Source organism: Amia ocellicauda, chromosome 6 (assembly GCF_036373705.1).
Source record: "Amia ocellicauda isolate fAmiCal2 chromosome 6, fAmiCal2.hap1, whole genome shotgun sequence".
In the NCBI taxonomy this organism is placed as follows: Eukaryota; Metazoa; Chordata; class Actinopteri; order Amiiformes; family Amiidae; genus Amia; species Amia ocellicauda.
Window position 1 is genome coordinate 14,048,151 of NC_089855.1, and position 19,024 is coordinate 14,067,174.

At 35.4% G+C, this 19,024-nt stretch overlaps 1 protein-coding gene across 2 annotated transcripts in view; it reads right to left on the reverse strand.

The window, feature by feature from the left end:
• The window catches only part of il1rapl1a (interleukin 1 receptor accessory protein-like 1a), a 213,169-nt gene that overhangs the window by 135,637 nt on the left and 58,508 nt on the right, over positions 1 to 19,024 (reverse strand). For both annotated transcript variants that reach the window (XM_066706222.1, XM_066706221.1), the window contains exon 2: positions 4,249 to 4,323. The gene's annotated coding sequence lies outside the window, so the exon portion shown is untranslated. The remainder of the gene's footprint in view (positions 1 to 4,248; positions 4,324 to 19,024) is intronic.

Genomic DNA, 19,024 nt, shown 5'->3' on the forward strand with positions numbered 1-19,024 from the left:
AGAAAATGAGTGATCACTAAGTAAGCAAATTACCATTTTATCAGTTTGTGCAGCGGATAGCTTTTAATCTTAATTGCACAGCTTCCTATAGCTTCCTCTTCCTCTTTACTGAAATGGTGGTTTATTGTTATGATTATTATTTTATTATTTGAAGAAGTTTGAAATACATATGAAATACTAGGGTTAAAACATATTCCGATTTTATGTTATTTAAACTTTACATGAATTACATACTTTTAAATGAATTATTAACAATTATCTTATGAATAATGTTCAGGCAAATGCAGAGATTTGTTTAAAATGCTTTGAAATAGCCTGTACTGTAATTCAGAGGACCACTGTACTGCCTGGGATTGTGCTAAAACAAAATTGTAAATGGGAATAAATATACATAATATACATAAATAAAAATAATATGAGAAAACAAATCTTTTTAGTTCAGCTTCCTGTAACCCCTGCCTATTACTGTTTATACTTTTTATTGTATTAACCAATACACACATGTAACAGGACCCTTTGTGCATATGAACTTATTACAGTGATGACCATCTCCTAGACTTGGAAAAGCATGCATCTGGAGACTTTGGCCTGTCAGGTTTCATGCCCATCTGGGGTTGTTTGGATTGAATCCTAGGAGTACTCTCTCAAACGGTGGTTTGACTCCAAGTAGGATCTGACCTCCCATGCGCCAATGATGCTGTGAATCAGAATCAATTAGACTGATGATATTCAGTTATTGTTATTTATTTCTTTTCAGTTGCTGAGGCTGCTGCAGAGGTTAGGGGAGGAGACTATATCATAACTCATTTCGTATGCCAGCCTTAGTGACATCATCGACCCAGACTTGGAAGAGAGTACAAATCCATGTATCTGGTGTTTTTATGCTGGTGAATGTGTCACTCCGAGGTGTGCCTGCAACAGCAGTTTGAATCAGAGCGAGGCCTGAGTGCTCATGCTACCAACTGACACTCTATTACCAATGGATCAGCGTGCTTATTCTGGAGACAGGTTGCCACAGTAACATCTTGAAGGTACATCAGCTTAAAATCACGTGGGTCATCCTTGCACCAAAGTAAGTTTGTGTTTCAGCCGCCTCCTATTCTGAAAGTACCATCCAAATATCAAGTATTGCCCCCATTATTTCCAGACCGAAGCACTGAATAATTACGTAAAATGGAATTGGCAGATAAAAACATGCATGTCACACTACTGGAATATCTTCACTCATTTATTTGGCAACCACAGCTAAGATACAAACTGGCAACAGTGTGCCTTGCAGGCAGATTGAATAAAAAACAGCACAAAAACAACCAACAGAATCTCTTAGAGAGGGCTTTCAATCAAGCGCTAAGGAAGGTTGCCAGTTTAAATGAGATTATTCAGGATAAAATTAATCAAATATGGAGACAGTGTAGTTTTAGAGAAATTGTTTAAAAATGTGCTAGTCAAGTAGGCAGAATGGCTCTCAATAAGCAAAACAAAAATAAGTTGATTAATTAAATACAGGCATTCCAAGTTGAATTCGTTTTTAATGACACAACATCTGTCATGCAGTGCATAGTACAATATGCTGGGTTATGAAGCAAGCATTCAATTTGACAAATTGTTCTCAGCTTGTGCAAACTATAAAATTGGTATTCTCAGTTGGTAAAACTGATTTATTTACTATTGAATATCAAATGCTAAACTGCTGAAAATTGGAAAACAATGAGTACACAATTCCACCAAACCAGAAACGTTTTGTTGTTGTTGTTAAATAAAGCAATTCATTTTGAGGTAAAATACAAATCTTTGCAAATGGGAGGTAAACAGCAGCACTCAAATTATGCAGAGGATCTTAGTAAGGTCCAGTGATATATATTTTTGTATAATGTTCCAGCAGTACAGTTTGTTTCATTTAAACTCCAATGGGTGCATGAAAATACATATTGTTTTTATATCACTGTTGAAAGAAGCCAAGTCCCAGAGTGACTAATTACAATAATAAGGGATTAGCCTGCCCCTTACAGCTACTTCATTTTCTCTAACTCTTTTTGGGCCATTTTGTATAGTACGTATGTGTATGATAAACTCACACAGCTATGTTGTTAAATATATGACATATATATATGCAGTGTTGAAAAAGAATCATACTTAAAATATTTTTTTAAAGATATATAAAAAATACTATAAAAAATATAATATAAAATAAATAATATTATTATCATTATTGAATAATAATAATAATAATTATTATAATAATAATAATAATAATAATAATAATAATAATAATAATAATAATACAAATCAAACTGCAACCAACAAAAATGGAAACTAAAAATGTATTTATGAGGTAAATTTAGAATGCTTTAAGAGCTGGCTTTAGATCTAATGAAAACTACAATCGTCAGTTGAACTACACCCTCCAGCCCCAAATATAGCTTTTAGTAAGTGTACATTTACATGAACTTGCTGGAAAATTATAAAATATATACTTTTTTGGTGAAACCACTGTCACTAGTTATTATAAAAAATGTAATATGTCTTATTATAATTAGTAGTACAGTAATCTGATACTGTTTAATAAATAACCAATATAACTTGACATGTGAACCTTCAAAATAAAAACACTGTCAACAATAGGTGCAAGTGTGGAAGAGGCTATGAGCTAATATTCACTTCATATAATTTAAAGGGAAATGGGCTACTCCATAGGTAATTGCTTCTGAAACGCAGACATTTATTATAAAGTGCAACCAAAAAATCTATTAAACACCCGAGTAACTGTTAAAATTAATTGATGGGAGGTGTATTCTCTTTTGTGAAATCTGGTAATTACTCCAAAATTTTTCAATGACTTTCCCTAGGATATAACTTTAATTATGGTCTTAAATCATGCCCCATTGTCTGCATCTAAGATAAATAACCACTTGTGTGTTATTTGTGTATTTAATTTACACAGTGTTTAAAATGATTATTTAAAGTTTCTACTTTGGTCGTGCTCTCTAAATAATAACAGAAACCATGTAATTATACAAATTCCCAAATACAATTCGGGTATCAGGTATTCATCCGTGATTCAAATATGTTTTAATCTGTAGCAGATTCATTTTGTATAATGATTTTACAAAAGATGGTTTAATTTGAATTGAAGCATCTATCATAATTTGTATCAATTTACTCACTTACTGAACCTTTCACCGACCATTCAAAGGTTACTCAGTACAAATGGAATTGATAGCATGGTCATCGGCTCATTAGAGATATTTAGCATCACATCATAAACAAATCCCACAAAAGACAGATTAATCCACCAAAAAAACTGATATTCATGGTTGATCACTTGCATCACATTACTGAGGACACATCTGGGACAAAAGCTAACAAAAGTCCAAACATAAAAGGAAATGTATCACAAAATATGCCAATCTCTCATATTATCCAGATGATCAAACAAGCCATCCATCACCTAATTGTAGACATAACTGCTCCTATTTGCCATTAATAACATAATATACAGCATGTGCAAGCAGGCAGTGCCAAAAAACAAGCAATATGATCAAATATTTGATGATTCCAAGATGACCCTTTATACAACCAAGGCCAAAATAAACAATCAGTACCTTCCCCTTGCAAAGCAAATGTCATGAAATTTCATAACGAGCAAAAGTTCCATATACATTTATAACACCCAATTTAGATAATTATAAAATTATATCAAAAACATTGGTATCACTAAATGAAGAATCATAACATTAACTTTTGCTTAAAATCATTTACAATCTTGAAGGGAAGTTTTGCTAACATTTTACTGAAGCTTATCTCATAAAAAAATACTCTGCTACTAATAGCATCGAATCATACTTCTGACATAGGACATACTAAATGTATCGTCTTCTATTTCTATTCCACTTGATCTACAACATCTCTCAGAGCATATGCTGGCTTTACTCTGTGGGTTAATGGTCAGGGAACTGGGGAGGTCAATTATAAAGGGTATTGTTCTTCTTTCAGATTAAGGTTTGGTTGAGTCTGGCAGTGTTTGAAAAAATAATCTTTAAAAACCCATTAAATGTATTTAATTGATGCATGATGGCTAAATCTTCATGTGCAGATTACATTTGAATATTTCATAAAATATCTTTGTAAAGGGGTAGTCTAGAAAGGAAATCATTTATTGCTGTACTTTTTTTACATTAGACACATTTCGAAGTAACCTCCGAGCTCCACAGCAATCACAGGGTACTATAATTAAAACCATAATCTTACCTATCTGTACCTCCAAGACATTAATTTTGTTCTCTGAAGGAAAGAGTACTTTTGGTGGCTTGTCTGTCAAAGGGGCTGTGGAGAAAAAGAAATAACAATTCATTTTAAAGAATAAACATCAACATGGGAATGCTAATACATACTCGTCAAAAGACCACAGATACCAGCTTAACTCAGCATAGCAAATTGTTATTTTTCTCAGGGAAAGAAAAAACACTCCCAAGTTACCTTCTGGCCCCTGACCTTACCCTTTAATGTACAGCTGCCCTAAAAAAAAATTGGTGCGGTTGATTGAATGTGCCCCTCCCCTCTTAGAAGTAGCAAAAAAACACAAATCAAAATCAGGTAGATGCTGTGGATTCAAAATATTGGTTTCAGGTAGCTTAAAAAGTATTTTACTTGTTATTGGATGTGGTTGTTAATATTGGATATGGTTGTTAATCAATTCTCAGAGGGGAATCTAGCTACTCAAACAAATGAGATTTGTGGTGCATGTAGTAAGCTGAACTAAAATGCATTATGTGGATATGCTTTGAAGTGGCTTTGGAATTGTATCTAATTAGTAACAAATATGTATCTGTTTAAACCATGAACCATCGTTTACTCACCGAAAGAGAAAGGAGGAAGAACAACATAAAAATACACAAATGTTAGGCTAACTAGTGATCTCTCCATCTCAGTTCCTTTGGAATCCACCACACTCCCCCCCTCTTCTTCCGCTAAGAATCTAGGAGCCACCCTTGATCCTGCTTTATCCTACACCCAGCACATCTCCACGCTGACACGATCCTGCTGATTATTCCTGAGCAATGTACGCCGAATCCATCCCTTCCTCACAGATAACTCAACTCAGCTGCTTGTCCAGACCCTGATTCTCTCCCGTCTGGACAACTGCAACTCCCTCTTGGCCAGCCTGCAAGCAACTACTACCCCCTGCTCCAGCTCATCCAGAACTCAGTTGCTCCTCTGGTGTCTCTCTCCCCGATTCACACACGCTACTCTACTCCCTCCACTGTCTCCTGATCTCAGCTCTAATCCAGTTCAAGACTTTGACACTTACCTACTGTTGTCTCGACCAGACTGCACCGAGCTACCTTCAGACCCTCATCTCTCCATACACTCCCTCCAGACCTCTCCAGTCCTCCTGTGCCTGAAGACTAACTTTGCCCCCTCTCCACTCCCTTTCCTCTCGAGCCTGTTCCGTTTCAACCTTTGCCCTTAAAGTGGTGGAATAACCTTTCCACTGATGTCAGGACAGTAGAGTCCCTGACCACCTTCCAGCGATTACTCAAAACACATAAATACATTGCTGGATCTCCTGTTGTTTTCTGTGATTCCTCCCCCTCCCTTTAGCTCATACCTAGAACTTCACTGCATCATGGGTTTGATTTTAATGATATTGGCAAGACAGCACAATACTCCCCATCTTAAATTGAGCCTACACTTTAAGGAAAAGCAGCTCAGGAACTTCCTCCTAAATCCAGCAAAAGAAAGCCTGAAGTGAAAAGTTTATTTAATGATTGAAGACTATAAAGGGTTTGTCGACCACACAGAGTGAAAATATACCTTGAAATAAAGGGCTCAGTATATAATAGGTTAAGGGAACTCCGCAAATGTTCTCTGTTAAGACATTAAAGTGCTTCAAAATTTTGCATGACAACCATTTCAAGTCAGTTAATGGCTTCAAATACCTAGGGGTCTGGATGCATCTGTAATTCAAATTAGAAATAAGACATTAAACTACGGTGCCACATAGATTAAGGTCATATGGTATTTATTGCATTTATTTATGTCCAGCTTTTTATATTAAAAACCCTTGAGATTTTTTTTTCTAATTTACAGGAGTTCCTAAGGGACAGCAGTCACACATAATCCACTTAAAGCTTTGTGTTGGTACAATGCAAAGTAAATCAAAGCCAAAGCAAGCAGTATTTAAGCCAGGATACCTTCAAATTCTGACGAAATAGGATACTCTAAATATGCAATTCTCTAAACTCTTTGTGGCATGAGAACAATATGTTACATTATGCATGCAATTTTGATTACATCCTATTTTCTCTGAGAAAGCCTTAAAAAAGACCTGTATTGTCTAATAATAAAACACCAAGCTTTTGAATGTCTGACTAATATTAAATGAGACCAAAGAAATAATTAATTCCACCTTCATGTAAAGCAGCACTAATTAAAATAAATTAACAAAATAAGAATACAACATGCTTTAGTTAGAACATATTCTTGACACAAACAAAGGGGATAGACTTCTAACATTACCATGTATTGTAAGATAAGAATTCCCTCACCCTCATTTGAACTTTAATTTTGTAATCAATACATATGGGGATATATGGGCTCTTTATCCTTGTACATTGCCAACATTTTATCCAGTTCAGCAAATTGATGTTGACACTGTGATATAGATACTACTGTGCATTTTCTGTTTTCTATTATTTCTTTGGAAGACATTGTGATTTCTCAGTTGTTCAGAACATTAACTTTTCAAATACATTTAAACAAACAGCACTAAGTTAAAACATATTTATCTGTATTCTTTATATTTTATATCAATTGATAATGTCATTCTATGGGGAATTTTTAAATGTACTATTATTACTATTAATATTATTATTATTTCTACAAAAACGAATACAACCAGAACTGTGGTATGTCTCAATGATATTTGTCTACTGTATTTATTACTGTTTAAAATGGTAACCTTTGCTTTTGTTTGATAAATACATATACTGTATAGCATAAGTGCCAACATATTAATTGTTAATGCTACTGATACCTCTACCTGTCCTCAGTCAGCATACAATGCATTTAATGGAAACACAAAGGGTTTCTGTATCCTTTGTTTAACTCAAGGATAAGTTACCTCATTTATTTGTTCTACTCACCAATAGGAAACTACAAACCTGTACATTATAGTGGTTACATTTATGAGTAGAAGAAAGGAGAATGCTACAAAAGGTGAAACCGCTACTGAGTACAGTATTGTGGTTTTCTATTAGGAGGTGGGTCAAAGATTAGATTTAATTCCAGACCTGGTTAGGCATGATTGGTCCCTATTGAGTCAAGTCACACATGAGACACCATGATTGGTTCTCAATAATTATACTTTTAAATTAAATCAAAAAAGGTTTGAAGATAGAAGGCAAAAAATAGAAAGAGAGAAAAGAAAGGCACTAAACAAAAAGCCAAAAAAGAGCAAAAGGGATCCAACAAAACTGTGCTTGTATCAGAATGAATCAGCCATTATGCCATTAAATTTTTATCCTGTATCTCCCATTTTAATGTATCTTAATGAATACAATAAGTTCTACTGGCTTGTGTTTGCACCATCTGCACAAGAACCTAGGGAGATTAATACAAATCTATGATAAAGACATTTTAAAAGTTCAAAATATTAATGTAATTTTTTCCAACCGTACTACTGTTTTCACTTCTATAGAGAGAGTGTTGAAAGGCCAATTCCAAAAGCTTAACAACCACCGGCATCATCTACAGCTTCTGTAGGTCATGGAGTGCCCTTCCATCATTCGCAAATCGGAATGAGAGAAGCTGAAATGTCACACATTGTACAGGAGACTCAACTAGTACTACTATTTATACAACAATTAATTATAACCAACTGGATTATCTCAAAATATGTTTGACTGCTGCTGTAGAACCAAAATCCAGAACTAGTAAACAATCACAATTAATTTGCACTCAATTATATATACAAGACTCATAGGGCTAGATATTCAAACTTTGCACAATTTCCACGCAAAATGAGTGCCGCGCAAGAATCATGTGACTTGGCCAAAAAAGGAGAGATATTCAAACATGGTCCCGAATCGTTGTGCGACATTGGAATATAGCATTGTTTTCCTGCGGCTCGCCTGCAATTACACAGTGCGCTATTATCCCCAACGTTAGAACACAGTTTTGCGCAGTTATTGGATGAATGCGCAGCGCTAATATCACGCAAAAACAGGTATATTCAGTATAATTAACGCTTTCATGCAATTCAAAATTGATTGCGCTATGCGCATGTTTAATGTCAGCCAGGGAAACATTTGCATCTCATGTTTCCAATTACCGAGTCATTAACATATGTTAATAAGCCACGGCATTAAAGGAACAGGCCTCTGCAGGTGGATGAATGAAGGCAGTGTGCTGGACAGAGGCGGGGTAATATAGTACTACTAGCAATGACCACGGACACGCTGCATGCTACCAACTACGTTGTATGTATTTATGTATGTCATTCTGTCAAATAATAACAACAAACTTGTTCTGCTGCAGCACACATACAACCATGACTATAAACAGACAGGCCGATGGTTGACTGTGCGCTGGGATGTCACATTCCAGTTGCTGCCCCCTGAAATAATCCTGTGCGCACAGTTTCAAACCCGTTATTTTGCGCGTCGCATAAACCTGTATTTTGTGCGGCGCACAGCTGCGAAAGTAGCAGGAATCACGCATAATTTCAGCCACTCCCCCCATTTTGTGCCTGCATACAATTAAAGGGTGAAATTTGCAGAATGGATTGCAACACGAAAAATGGGTTTTGAATATGGCAAATAATGCACATTTTTGCGCAAACCCTATGAATATCTAGTGCTATATATCTAATACCTAATATCTACACCACTTAATTCAATATTTAATATTGTATTAAAACAACATTATTTAAATATTCCATGGGTTCAAATCTATTGCAAATAAAAGTTCAACCAACCCACATTTATTTTTACTTTGGGGTGATAAAGAAATAAGGTCAGCACATGATTTATTTCAGTTTCACACTGTTCTTTTCAAACAATATTTGTGAGTGAGGGAGGGGCACCATTCTTATTTTAATAAACTGTTTTTCTAAGAGCTTCACTTGCACTGTGGCACTGGCGTAAAGGCAAGTAATGGTTTTAGAGAAACCATGAATATCCATTAATGTAGCCAGAAGTTGAGGGAATAAAATCACAAAAAATAAAGCAACATTTTATCATGGTTTGCTGGTTTCAGGTCCCTGAGAGGAATTTCTACTACACCCAGAAACTTTACATTTGAATTACAGAGCATGCAAACCCCCTTCAAAAATTATATTGAAACTACAGGACACTGTAACCCCCTCATCATTGGGCTCTGGAATTCTCAGCTGTATATTGGGTGCTACTGTTTTAAGTTCAACTATTTATAAATGAAAAATGCTTGACATTTTCTTGAATTGAGGGAAAGGAATTAAAAGCATAACAAAAACTCTTCTGGTAGTTGCAAACAAATCAAAAACAAATCAAATATTGGGTGCATTAAACATATATAATCAACAGTAAAAACATATCAGAATTAGTAGTAGTGATGACTGTAACATTCATTTTCTTCTGTAGCTGAAATATGTACATGGTTATGGTAGATGCTACGGAGACTTTTATGTCTGTAACAAATAATCAATATTCAAAATATTAACCTATTTAACTGCAGATGTGCACTGCGGTTGAATATGTGGGCAGAGCAGTGTGCTGAACCTACTGTAGCCAGGAGGGTGAAAATATGTTTACCTATTTTACCTTATTTCTGATTTAACTTCAAATTATGCCTTGCTTTACCCCTTGGCAGAAAATATAGGTTTTGTTTTGGTTGGGTGAATTTGGAGATGATTGAATTAGGAACATGTTGATAAATGTTTGCTTTTCGCATTCTTGGGAGCAATACGTATTTGGATTTGGTCTAGCCCTAACTCTTTTGAGCATTTTACTGGACAGAGATGAAAAATAAATAAATTAAAACCAACAATGTCTGAACTTTACCACCAACATATGATTTATTATTTGTATTATTATTCCCAGATATATAGTTGGCAGCGCATCTTAAAATTTTTCATGGATAGAACCCAAGCAATTTTGCCTGTTGTGAAGAAGGGTTTTGCAATCGTGTGAAGAAAAAATTGAGGGAAATGTGATGGATGCCAGTCACGCTTGGTGTACTTTCCACCGATTCATTCTGATGATCCATTGTTTCCTCAACTGAATGTCAGACAGAAATTTACACCAGCTCACCTTTCCTTCTTTACTGGAGTCTGACTTATAGCTCAGCACTTTGTAATATACCATTTTAGCTCTTTCTTGTGGACAGAATCTTTCCTTATCAATGGTGATTCTGTATAGCACTTTCTCTGTGTAGCAGGATGGATGTCACCTACCAGAAACCATTGAACAATCTTAAGGTCAATATGTCAGTTTGACAGTGAATGCAAAATCACATTTGTTATTATGTCAATTAAATAATTTATTTTTTCCACAAATATTATACACATAGCTGCCAAAAGTTCAAGGAAATCTGTGATTTTTTTGCCATTGACCTTCAAGGAAAATGTATGAGTCCAGTAATATTTTACAATAAGATTCTTTCTTTAATGAAACTATATTTCATTTTTTTTCATTTTTCTTTTTAGACCACATTTAACCTTCATAATATATTTCTCAGGTGACTTACAAAGATTGAAAAAAAAATCATCTCATCTTCTCAGTAGATCCCTTCTTTACAGAATGAAGCTCCTTGAACGATCTTGAAAAATTATAAAATCGTGAAGGATGGAGATCTGGTTCTGAGAACTACCCTGAAATGTCTCAGTTATCTATACCAAGGACATCTGAAATGAAAACAGTGACTGTGAATTTCCTACTTCTTTTTTTGTTAAGGATCTTTTCCCTTTTAACATCTACAAAATACAACATCTCTAATTAAGTGTAATCTTTTTTACACATGAGTTGCACTTTAGGGGGCTCATTATCATTATTTATTAATTAATCCACACTGCTTTTCGTTCTTCCAAGTGTCATCTGCATATGCTTATATCTCAATTTCTCATTAATTGCTGCTAGACATCCTAAATAAGTGTAGATGTAATTGACAGGTATAAACCGAGTAAATATTAAGCAATACTAGTGTCTTACTCTGGATATAAAAATATATAATTTATTTGTAATGAAAAGCTGTGGCTTAAATTCATGTTCTTGTTTTTTCTCTATAGAGACAATACAGGCTGTCGTTCTTTATAATTAGAAATGCATGCTCAAATGCCAAATACTGCTGTTGATACTGTGATTCTTAAACAGGAATAGCAGAATGTAAGAGTGTTTCTACTGATACACCTAGCTCCCAATTAAATAAATAATGATTACACTGCAAATTGCTCACAGACGCATTTGGATTTCACGCTAATATCACAATGCTACCACATTCGAGGTTCAAATCTACAATGTTTTGAGGTGCCAAACAAGGTCCTAGCAGATTGTGGGTCGGATTAAATCAAAACTTTGACCCACCCGCTAATGGCAAACTACAAACCTGTACATCATAGCGGTTACATTTATGATTAGAAGAAAGTGGCATCTTACTGAAAATGAAGCCGCAACTGAGTACAGATCTGTAATTTTCTATTAGCGGGTGGGTCAAAGTTTTGATTTAATCCCAGTCCTTGCTTCATACAACAATGCTGTGAGAGTGGTCATATTCTAGTGGTATCAAATCAAGAAAATCAAGTTTTCAGAACGTCACAAATGTGTGCATTTTTGTTGAGTGTGGGCTGGGGGGGGTGTTGCGCACAGAAAACTTTTGAGCAAATGTGTGAGATTTCAGTGTCAATGCATGAGAGCATGAGGTGGAGCCTGGAGATCCACTTGTTTTAGAAAGCCTTTTGCCAAAATGTAAACGAAGCACGTTTGGCTAATGTAAAATAAATATTGTGTTACATAGGCATAGTCACACAGTTCTCTGGCTCCTTGAGTACACCTTGATAGCTCCTTGATATTGCGCCCAACAACCATACAAAAGTTGAAACGATGATGAGGGTGGGGGGCAGTCGTGAATTCTTCAACTGTGCTTGGTGGGCACGGACATGACATTGAAATATGGAAGTGGAGCTATTTAGTGGCATGCAAATATGTTTTATTTAATTAGACCCCTAGTCATGGATTCAGGTACAGGTACAGGTACAGTCAGTTTTGTATTGCAAGCTGAGAATCTTCTGGTTGACTGAACCCAGTCCAATACCAAAAGTGCATGGCCATTTTATGTTGCCTCCAGAGACTGCTAGTTTCCATTAGCACAACCAGCATTGAAATTGCCGTGAGCAAGCTTAGACCGCACCTGGATGAGTCACTTATAGGAGTCACCGCAGGGGCCCAATTGAGGGATGGCAACAGCAAACTACTCAGAAGCCTTATTACCCTCACTGCTTTCGATCATTAAATGTTTTGATTGTACGATTGCTGTAGATTTCTATCCTTCTAATATAAGGCTGTGATTTAACCTTTATTGCACTGCATAATCTTTATTGTTGCATAATTAATGTAAGATGGCTTACGCTCTTATCTTAAAGGGTATAACCAGAATTTAGTGCAATTCATTGATAGCCTCATGGAAATCCCCCTTTAACACTCATAAAGAATAAAATATTATTATATTAATATATATATGTGTGTGTATATATATTATGTTTTTCTAAAGCAGTAGTAATCTTTAATAATCTGATTTACACTATAAAGGCATGCTAAATAAATGTCGGAAGAGGTAGATCCATTGAATTGTTAAAGTTCAGTAAAGGGTCACTCTGTGTCTTCAGGCAACACTGATACGAGTCTCAATCACACACTTAATTAGTCTGTAGTTCAGCCTGACAAAGATCATTGTTCCTTAATTTAAGCCTTGGAAAGCTCCCTCTCATTCTGCTAGGAACCAGGATGGTAGGGTGTATTACAATTCCTTAAATTGATAGATGATACATTATAAGTGCAAGCACTAACCTTACTCTCCAATGCTTTGTCATTCTAATTGAGCTGAATGGTTTGTGCATGCGACCTAATATTGGAATTAAATAAATGTCTGGCTCGCATATACTTTTCAGTATTTTTTCTTAAGATACTTATTAATTTCTTCCAGTACTGCATATGAATGGCTTCTCAAAGACAAAGAAAAAAGCATCACTTGGCCAGAATCTGGGCTATTCATCCTGAGCATTTTCATACACCTCTGTAGTTGTCCTTAATCACCTGCAGCCATTCAACATAATGCACACAGCAAGCAGCCCCCAATACAAGCAACTTCATCTTCTGGCAGTGGACAAACATATATAACTTGGAACAGTCACTGTGGTCGGCGAAGTCACAATTTAAGAAGGTTCACTCTTCCAAATGCAACATATGTTTCGCTTACAGAGTCTGTAACTATAGGACTGTAAACGCTGCTTGATTTAAAAACTTTTCCGTGTTCCATGCTTCATCCATGTGTAATCAGAGGTCATTTATTAGCCAGCCAAATATCTTTGTTCACCCTTAGCTTTCAAGACTGTGAGCGCTTCTGGCAAGAGCAAGTGCCTCAATGGGTGTAAAACTGTTCCCTTTTGGGAGATCACCTCCTGTTACTCTTTTTGACAGAAACTGCCTCATCTGCCACCTAATTCTGGCCCCCTGTGGAAATTGTTCCAGAACATACTATGTTTTTTAATTGCTCAGGTGTTCGGTTTAACAGAGGAGGCATCTGATTTACCAACTGTCTCCTGCAAAAGAGTACAGTACTGAAGGAAACATTGCCAGCCTCCCAGAGAAAGTAAGGACCACAAACTATAAAGTTATGTGCAGATGTATTAGTTCTCTACAAATTAGAATGCAACAAAAAAGTTTTGCCATTGTGCAATTTTTATTATTGGGATCACCACACTGCCACCATCACAGCCATGGGGGAGGGCTGCCTGAGTGACTCATACAGTGGCCAATAGGCAGCTTTGTTATACAAAATGCATTCACTGAGGTCCCATAGTAACATAATAGGCCCCTCCCCCTTTGGGTCATATTCTTGACTTGAAAGATAACACATGTTTTTGCACTGGCAAGCCCATCCTACACATGTGTGTTATACTCTACTCAGAACAGTGTAAGGTATGTGAAGTACCATATCTCCAAGAAAGGAGGTAAACTATGATGAGCATGGGTCCTTAATGACTATAGACTAGACCCCATCAACAATCCCATCCACATCTATTACAATCAAAAGGAGCTGATAAGTATTTTGACCAACATGTTTGGAGGGGCTGTGTAGGCTGTGTATTCCTTGTCTAAGTACACTGTGTGTTATTTCACAAACTTCCACTTCTGCTCTAGTTCTCTCATGGCTGGAGCATTATCCACTATGTGCTACATTTAATTTATTTTTCACTTTTGACATCTTGTTCATTATTTATCCTTGTACTGGTTTTAGGCTGCTCATGTGTATTTGATCACTGGGTTATACTGAGATTCTCAAGTGGCTCTGCTGGAGCCGGCCTCCTTGGAGGCTGTTCATTTCTGGGCAATACTGTGTATCTGTAGCTCAAACACTCTTTCATTAATGGTTTCTTTAACCTGCCATGTCCAAGAAAACAATGTATTTATTTCAGGTGTTTGGTTTATGTTCCTATCAAACCCAGTCATATTTCATTTCCTACAAGCTTTTATTTCATGGATGTTGCTAAACGTGTATTGGGCAAGGCCTGTTTAACCATTTTTTAATTCAAATGCAATTTAGAAATACATTACGGAAAAGTTGATGCAGATATTCTATAAAACATTTTTCTATTTTTAAAGCCTAGATCTGATCTGTAAAGTGTAATGAATCTACAAAAATGTCTGCAGAAACTGATATAGAGATTTATCATACTTTCTGGTTTTACATATGGGAAAAAGGCAAACCAAATAAAATAAACAAGAAAAAATATACAATGAAATCCACTAGCACACGAGACATCCTCTAGTTACCTTGTCTTATCAGTTTGTATTCTATTGACAATTGAAACAATCAATGTTAGAGTAAATTAAATACCAGTACACTATTAACACCACATACATTATTTGTGGGCAAAATGCATTTAAAACACTTAGTTCAATTTTAAGCATTCTCAGATACAGTATGTTAGGACAATATCAATGTGAAGGAGCATTGCTTTTCAGATGTACAGCTTTTCTATTATTATTTTTCCTGATGACCAATGATATTGTATTATCTTAGTTTCTGCATACTATATTCAGATTATAATACTTTGATATTAATTACTTCTGAACCACTATTTTATGAACTATTTATTGAAATACTTTAAATACCTGTTTTGGAGATTAAGTTACATAGTACTGTGTATTCATTGCACTAACCTGTTCAATAATGGTGCTGTATTTAATCTTGGTTATAATTATGTATCTCAACAATTCAAATTCAAGTCATTTTATGTTTTAAGCTTTGGAAAAATCGTATCTAAATGTTATCTAATATGAATATGAATTGATGTTATTCAAATAAAGAGTGTGGTAGTCTGGTGTTGTTAAACCAGCAATGTATAGTTTCAGCTTTCATGAAGGTAATCTTCTAGTAGTGATAGTCAAGGAAATTAACTCTGTTTCAAGAAAGGAGTTTGAAGATTTACTTCATCACAGGAAAATATGCAGACCCCGAATCCTTTCTACAAACTGAAAAACTGAACTAGAAAACGAAGAGAGAGAGGGAGAAAAAATACACAACATATCATCATTAATTATAAAGGCAAATGAGAAGCTCAACAAATGTTCCTGTTCTACTTGGCATGCCACACTTCACACAGAAAATCTCATTATGTTAATTACCATTTCTTTATATAAAATACATTCATTATCCTGGTTCATAGAGAGATGTAATTTAAAAAATGCATGGAACATAATTATTCCAAAAAAAGATTAGCTTTATATATGGCGCTCTTGAATGAAAACTAATAATGCAGAATTGAGTGTGGTATTTTGCTCGGAATGCTACCAAATATTGACAACCTGGACACAGAACAAAACAAAAACAAAACACAACTCCATCTGTGTGCTACAGAACTGCAAATGTCAAATCTGCAGCAAAAAAATCAAACAATACAACACAGGACACTGTTGTACAAGAAATGGAAAGAAGGAAAAACATTCATAAGATCGATGGGCCTAGCACAAACGAACAGATGAATAGAACTGATTCTGCTATAGCAAATAAGTCTCTAATCAAGGATTTGATTAAAGTCTTCAACGCCATCAATTATACTGAGAAACATAACATCAACTTCGACTACGGGCCCAGAACAGCGTTCAGGATGGTCATACCAGGGAAATAAACACAACTTACTTCAAGACTGAGGATAGTCTTGTTTATTAAAAAGTGTCCACAGTGTCCTGAGCAAATTACAACCCTTTGATGATTCACAAGCACATTTCACAGTGCTCGACCACTGCTGGAGAACAATAAGCTTGCAAAATCCAGTCAAACACATTGTGCCAAACAGTCTCATTCTTCAGCTTCTTTAGTTTCATGTCCTCAAACACCGTGAACTTGACACCATGCTCCCACATCAAAGAGAGGTTGCTTTTCGTGCACAATGACACTAACTTTCCACAAACAACAAAGAATAATATATGAAATCCAGATTTTGCCACTATACCCATTGCTCATGAAGAATTCTTACTGCCTATCTTTTGTTATATTATATTGAGCTATAACATTATGCTACTGGTATGTTCTGGAAATGAGTATTGAGGCATTACTGAAATGTCTTGAGCATGGTGTTGGTGATTCATGCCTAACATTTCTGTGAGGACTAGGATTCTTTCCTTTTTTGTCATAGTGTTATGCTTTTATATATGAGTCACAGTTTTACACCAATGGCTGAAGGCTATACTCACTAAGCAAATATCACTATGCCCAGTTTGCTTCAGCTTCTTAAGAAAGCCAAACAAGAAACACACACATATACATTATGCTGTTTGAATCATATGAACTACAGTGGCATTAGTATTCACAGGTTTGAGTACACTAAGTAAACAAAAGATAAACATTTTTATAGTGGAAAACCTTTTTTTTTCCTCAGTTGTGTATCAATATCCATATTCTTTGCATTTGAAAATATCTGGCTCCAGCACAATTCCTTTCATGAAAAAAGGCACAATATAAAATAAGCAGAAATATATATTTTTACACATCCAACTTTTTATCATCTGTAACTTTACATTATTGCACTTACTTTCACAGAATGCACTGAACAAACCCCTGTAAGTTGTAGAACAATGCCCTGAATATGGAAATGTGATCCTCATTCCAGAAAAAAGAAAGAAATAACACCTGTGTTTAAGTAGGGTTGCCTCATAGATTATTTTATAATTGCTACATGACATAGTCCATATGTTCTGCTTCACTCATTTTAACAATTAGTACAAAACAGAAGAGTGTTATATACTGGTTCTTAATTTCCTGCCCACTTTATCTTGTACAAAAAGAGAGAGAGAAAAAAAAATCTGCAACACATTAACTATATTTTCTTCATTTTATGGCCTAAGGTGACTATTTGTGGGGATTTAAATAACAGGCCATGCATAAAATTCATTTGAAGGCATGTATTTTCTTATGATTTCAGTACATCCCGCTTCCATTCAAATTATAAATTCAACCCTTGAAAAACAAGTATAAATATATAAATAAGCTAAACAACTGTGGCATCATTCTTCTCAAAATATAAATACATGTAATTTCTTCATACCATGCTCAACAGAGCATTGTCGCCTGGAGATATTCTGGACTGTAGCTTTCACAGGGAAGTCTCTCTCTGGCTCTACACTGTTCTTTTTTAATAGAAAAGGAAGCCAAAAATGTTTTCTTTTTTTATTAATACATTTATTTTTTCCAAGGCATTAATCTTACATTTCTGGACCCCAAACACTAATTTATCAAGTTGAAGTCCAGTGTGTCTTATTATTTATACTTTAAAGTATCTGGGTAAATAACAACCATTAAATTGTTCTGCTTAACAGTGACATTGCTGTGTTGCAATGCAAATCTTGCTGACACTGTCCTTTTGAAAATTAAGTTTGATGAATCCAGTTGAGCTGCTCAGGAGAGAGCCCACACATAGTTATGGCAACCGTGGAAATGTTTATCTGACACATCCAAAACCAGGAAACATGTTCACGAGGAATCCTAATGGCTTAATTCCATCGCATTTCACTGTGGGGAAAAAAGTAAATCAGCATTGTGGTATATTTGTGCCAATTCATATTATTTTTAAATGTATTAATATATAAAAGCATAATAAGATAATAATGAAGAGCATACATACAACCATTTTTGAGATTTTAACACTTGCCAGCACGTGTATGTTAGCATCAAATTGACTGTTTTATGAAGTGAAGTGAACAGAGGAAGAGGAGTTTAAACAGAAAAACCTGCATGAGCTTTAAAGTGACGAAGTGTGAAACCAAGGATTTGCAGCAGCAAGTTTGACCTGTTTGAACTGCGCCTCTCCGGCCAGTTAATGGCTGCTCCTGCTCTGCACTCTGTCTCAAATGGAATAATTAACTGTATAATAATTAGTTGAAAGAAAGGGATATTACTGATTTGCGATTTATTTTTATTTGAAACCTCATTCTAAATTTTCTCCACATGCTCTAAATCCATCACATGCTTGAACGCCATGTAGTATGAAAAAACAAAGACAGAGAATCATTCAGTTAGTTAAACTCAAATTTAAAATAGTCAAACAGAAAATAAAATAATATTTTGTAATAAACGTACAATTTCAAATTCCCGGAGGACGAGAACTTAGAAACGGAAAATCTTTGAGATAAAATTGATAAAAATGCAGAAAGGTAATATTCTACAAAACATTTTGAAAAAAGTCGGAGCGCTCCAGCTCTGGGAAAAAACCTGCTGTTCCACTGCCCTGCGCCCCAAAGCCCTGCGTGAAACCGTCTGTGTCATGGCCAACTGT